The sequence below is a fragment of the Grampus griseus genome (assembly GCF_964374135.1).
Source record: "Grampus griseus genome assembly, chromosome: 16".
NCBI classification, from domain to species: domain Eukaryota; kingdom Metazoa; phylum Chordata; class Mammalia; order Artiodactyla; family Delphinidae; genus Grampus; species Grampus griseus.
This window is the reverse complement of record NC_139010.1, coordinates 19,112,247-19,118,246: the sequence shown is the minus strand read 5'-3', so window position 1 is coordinate 19,118,246 and position 6,000 is coordinate 19,112,247.

Sequence of the window (6,000 nt, the reverse complement as noted above, 5' to 3'; positions counted from 1 at the left end):
CCTAGGTATTTTATTCTTTTTGTTGCAGTGGTAGTGGGATTGTTTCCTTAATTACTCTTTCTCTTCCAGGTTGTCCATTTTATTGGCATAGAGTTGCTTGTAGTAGTCTCTTATGATGCTTTGTATTTCTGTGGTGTCTGTTGTAACTTCTCCTTTTTCATCTCTAATTTTATTGATTTGAGTCCTCTCCCTCTTTTTCTTGAGTCTGGCTAAAGGTTTATCATTTTTGTTTATCTTCTCAAAGAACCAGCTTTTAGTTTTATTGATCTTTGCTATTGTTTTCTTTGTTTCTATTTCATTTATTTCTGCTCTGATCTTTATGATTTCTTTCCTTCTACTAACTTTGGGTTTTGTTCTTCTTTCTCTAGTTCCTCTAGGTGTAAGGTTAGATTGTTTACTTGAGATTTTTCTTCTTTCTTGAGGTAGGCTTGTATAGCTATAAACTTCCCTCTTAGAACTGCTTTTGCTGCATCCCACAGGTTTTGGATCATCGTGTATTTGTTGCCATTTGTCTCTAGGTAGTGTTTGATTTCCTCTTTTATTTCTTCAGTGATCTCTTGGTTATTTAGTATCATATTCTTTAGCCTCCAAGTGTTTGTGTTTTTTATGTTTTTTTTTTTTACCTGTAATTGATTTCTAATCTCATAGCATTGTGGTCAGAACAGATGCTTGATATGATTTCAGTTTTCTTAAATTTACTGAGGCTTTATTTGTGACAAAAGCTGTGATCTATCCTGGAGAATGTTCCATGTGCAGTTGAGAAGAACATGTAATCTGGTGTTTTTGGATGGAATGTCGTATAAATATTAATTAAATCTATCTGGTCTATTGTGTCATTTAAAGCTTGTGTTTCCTTATTAATTTTCTGTCTGGATGATCTCCATTGGTGTAAGTGAGGTGTTAAAGTCCCCCGCTATTATTGTGTTACTGTTGATTTCCTCTTTTACAGCTGTTAGCGGTTGCCTTATATATTGAGGTGCTCCTATGTTGGGTACATATATATTTATAATTGTTATATCTTCTTCTTGGATTGATCCCTTGATCATTATGTAGTGTCCTTCCTTGTCTCTTGTAACATTCTTTATTTTAAAGTCTATTTAATCTGATATGAGTATTGCTACTCCAGCTTTCTTTTGATTTTCATTTGCATGGAATGTATTTTTCCATCCCCTCACTTTCAGTCTATGTGTCCCTAGGTCTGAAATGGATCTCTTGTAGGCAGCATATATATGAGTCTTGATTTTGTATCCATTCAGCGAGCCTGCGTCTTTTGGTTGGAGCATTTAATCCATTCACGTTTAAGGTAATTATCGATATGTATGTTCCTGTTACTATTTTCTTAATTGTTATGGGTTTCTCTTGGTGGGTCCTTTTCTTCTCTTATGTTTCCCACTTAGAGAAGTTCCTTTAGCATTTGTTGTAGAGCTGGTTTCATGGTGCTGAATTCTCTTAGCTTTGGTTTGTCTGTAAAACTTTTGATTTCTCCATTGAACCTGAATGAGATACTTGCTGGGTTGAGTACTCTTGGTTGCAGGTTCTTCCCTTTCATCACTTTAAATTTATCATGCCACGCCCTTCTGGTTTGTACATTTTCTGCGGAGAAATCAGCTGTTAAACTTACGGGAGTTCCCTTGTATGTGATTTGTCATTTTTCCCTTGCTGCTTTCAATAATTTTTCTTTGTCTTTAATTTTTGTCAGTTTGATTACTATGTGTCTCGGCATTTTTCTCCTTTGGTTTATCCTGCCTGGGACTCTCTGCGCTTCCTGGACTTCGGTGGCTATTTCTTTTCCCATACTAGGGAAGTTTTTGACTATAATCTCTTCAAATATTTTCTTGAGTCCTTTCTCTCCCTCTTCTCCGTCTGGGACCCCTATAATCCGAATGTTGTCGTGTTTAATGTTGTCCCAGAGGTCTCTTAGGGTGTCTTCATTTATTTTCATTCTTTTTCTTTATTCTGTTCCATGGCAGTGATTTCCACCTTTCTGTCTTCCGGGTCACTTATCCATTCTTCTGCCACAGTTATTCTGCTACTGATTCCTTCTAGTGTATTTTTCATTTCAGTTATTGTATTGTTCATCTCTGTTAGTTTGTTCTTTAATTCTTCTAGGTGTTTGTTCCTTAATTCTTCTAGGTCTTTGTTAAGCATTTCTTGCATCTTCTCGATCTTTGCCTCCATTCATTTTCCAAGGTCATGGATCATCTTCACTATCATTATTCTGACTTCTTTTTCTGGAAGGTTGCCTATCCCCACCTCATTTCATTGTTTTACTGGGGTTTTATCTTGTTCCTTGATCTGGTATAAAGTCCTCTGCGTTTTCATTTTGTCTGTCTATCTGTGAATGTGGTTTTCCTTCCACAGGCTGCAGAATTGTAGTTCTTCTTGCTTCTGCTGTCTGCTCTCCAGTGGATGAGTCTATCTTAGAGGCTTGTGCAAGCTTCCTGATGGGAGGGACTGGTGGTGGGTTGAGCTGGGTGCTGCTCTGGTGGGCAGAGCTTTAATCTGTTTGTCTGCGGATTAAATAAAACTTTAATTAAAAGTTTAATCTGCTTGTCTGCTGATGCATGGGGCTGAGTTCCCTCCCTGTTCGTTGTTTGGCCTGAGGTCACCCAGCACTGGAGCCTACCTTGCTCTTGGTGGGGCTAATGGCGGACTCTGGGAGGGATCATGCCAAGGAGTATTTCCTAAAACTTCTGCTGCCAGTGTCGTTGTCCCCACGGTGAGCCACAGCCACTCCCCACCTCTGCAGGAGACCCTCTAAAACTAGCAGATAAGTCTGGTCATTCGTCTACGGGGTCACTGCTCCTTCCCCTGGGTCCTGATGTGTGCACTACTTTGTGTGTGCCCTCCAAGAGTGGAGTCTCTGTTGAGACTGTGAGTCTCTGAGTGCAGTTAAGACTCTGAGACTCTGAATGGAGTCACACAGACTCTGGGTCCTGTGAAGCTTTGTGGTTCTAGATATTCTATAGGAGACGGTCCACAGCAGGTGAAGCTAATACTGTCAGTAGAGGTGGTGAAGCCAAAGATCTGCAGTTCCGGCTAGAGGTGTGATGTACATAGAGGACAAACTAATCTTGTGTGAATGTAGTTCAGGCACGTTTAAGATGAATGCAGTCATGTTAATGCCTAACATCTTCTACCTTGTGCCTCTCCTCAGGGACCCCATCCTCAGTTCCTGAGGCTCCAGTAAGTCATGTACAGGTGAATGGAGAGTGGGCTCTGTCCAGTCTGAGCCCTGAGTTAACCTGTGTGTATCTTAGGGTACTATGTATTTCTGTGGTGTCTGTTGTAACGTCATCTCTTACAGTTCCAATTTATTTGGGCCCTCTCTTTAAAAAAAAAACAAACAGACTACTGTTGTCCTTTATTCTTTACAGAAGTTTAATAAGTGTTTGACCTACTACCCTTACTCTATGTATACTTATTGCAGTGAGATTTTTACTTTTGTTTGTTTTCTTGTTAATATCAATAATTAATGAGACTTCTTTTAAGCTACCTTCAACATTGCTTATAAAGCTGTTTTATTATTGACGACAGAGCTTTAATGCAAGTCGTGCTCCAGTTGTAAATCAGAATGCGATGCACAAGCAAAAACCCCCTGAAATTTATGTCTCATTGCTTCTTGTTCTTTTTTAATTTAATTTTTATTCTTTATCAGAGCAAATTTGATTACAATGTTTTGTTTGTTCTAAGTGTGCAATATGTGGTTCTTTCACACATATACATATATCTATTCTTCTTCAGATCCTTTTCCCATGTATGTTATGACACAATGCTGAGTAGTCTTCTCTTGGTATTCCGTATGTCTCTGGTGATTATATATTTCACATGTGTTTCTATATCTATGTTAACCTCATTATCCTAATGTATCCTGTCCTCACACCTTTCCATTTGGTGAACCATAAGTGTGTTTAATGAATCCGTGATTGCCTTTCTCTGTGGAAATATCTTCATTAGTATCAATTTTTAGCTAACACATATAAGTGATATAATAGGATATGTGTCTTTTACTGTCTGACTTAGAACAATTTGCCTGATTACCTCTCGACTCATCTATGGTGCTGCAAATGGCATTGTTTCATTTTTTTCAATAGCTAGTATTCCATCTGTACACGTAGCCGTTCTTATTCGTCCACTCACCTCGTGATGGACTTTTTGGTTGCCTCCATGTCTTGGCTATTTTAATACTGCTGCAATGCACATTTGTCTGCTTTTGTCTTTCCAATTCTGTCTTCTTAGGTTATAGGTCCAGGAGTGGTCCTCCTGGATCATATAGTAGCTCAATGTTTACCTTTTAAAGGCATCTCCATTCTGTTCTCATTAGTGGCTCTTTCCGGGTTACATCCCACTTAAAGTTCAGGGTATGCAATTCTCCCAACACATTCAGCATTTATTGCTTGTAGTTTTCTTGCTGATACATATTATGGCTGGTGTGATCTGATACCTCTTTGTGGTTGAATTGGCATGTGTCTCATAATCCGTTGAAGTTGAGCTTTAAGGCATGTCCTTTTTATTTTTCAAACGTTGATTACAGCTTAGTTCTTCAAAGTGTTTCCTTAAAGTATGAGTCACATTTTGAAATTTTTTGGCCATTACCTCCCTCAAGACAATTTGAGGGCAGGATTCATTTACAGCCCTGCAGTACTTGTTCACATGAAGTGACCATTAGCACAGGCTTTAAAGCTGCTTTTGCAGGTAATGACCAGAGGGTGGCAGCCTTTCTACGTTCCCCACACTGGTGCTAGGGAAACAGACCTTCTGGCCAGTGGTGTTCCTCGGTTATAAATTAGAGTGGAATGTGGCCGGATAAACCCACCAATGCTGATGTGCTTTATTTTGTTTGTTTTTGAAATTTAATTTTTATTTTTTATTGAAGTAATATTCCATTGTGTACATGGACCACTTCTTGGTGCATTCCTCTGTTGATGGACATTTTCGTTGCTTCCAAATGTTGGCTATGGTAAATATTGCTGGAGTGCCGGATTGCCAGCCTGTGACTCTTTGATGCTCACTTTCTCAGGTGATAGGCCCAGCAGTGGGTGTGACTGATTGACTAGTAGCTCAATGTTTCCGTTTTCAAAGCACCTCCATTGTGTTTCATTGGTGGCCCTTACCACGTCCACCTTAGAACTGAGGGTACGTATTTCTCCACAATCCCTTCAGCATTTATTGTTTGCCGCATTTTTGCTAATGGCCGTTCTGACTGCTGTGAATTGATAGGTTTTAGTAATTTGGGTTTGCATGTCTTAAAAATTCCTAAAATTCATCATTTTTCCATGCTTTTTTCTTTTCTATTAAGAAAAGAAAGAAAAAAGTGGGAGTACAATATACCTTTTGAACTTGTCTTCTTGGAAGGTTGCCGTCTTTTGAATTTTTGTCGATTTTTGCCCCCAGGATTTTTTTTGGAGGGCAGGTGTAATTTACAAGGCTGCGAGTTTGGTGAATATTTAGTGACCATTAGCACTGGGTTTAAAACTGCTGTTTTGGGAAACGGCCTCAAGGAGACACCATTTCTCCATTCCCAAATCTGGTTGCTAGGGCAACAGAGGCTTTCTGGAAGTCATGTTCCTAGGCTGTAAATTAGAGTGGAATGTGCCAGGAGAAACCCCCATGAGTTTATGTCTCATTACTTCTTCTTGGTTTTTTAAATTTTTAAAATCGGGGTAATGAGTAGAATATTGTTTGTCCTAGGTGTACACAGTCTGGTTTATTTGTACATTATATGTGTCTATTCATGTACAGATCCTCTTCCCATGTAAAATATTACAGAGTGTTCCATACACTTCCCTTGCTATATGGTCAGTCTTTTGATATATGTATATAATATGTATTTGTATACGTATCGTAACGCTCTTCTTAATTTATCCATTCCGCCTACCTTTCCTTTTAGATAAGCATAGTGTTTTTCTCATTCTGTGAGTGTCTTTGTGGAAATACGTTCATATGTGTCAGTTATTAGATAACGCCTATAAGTGATATCATAGGATATAGGTCTTTTGC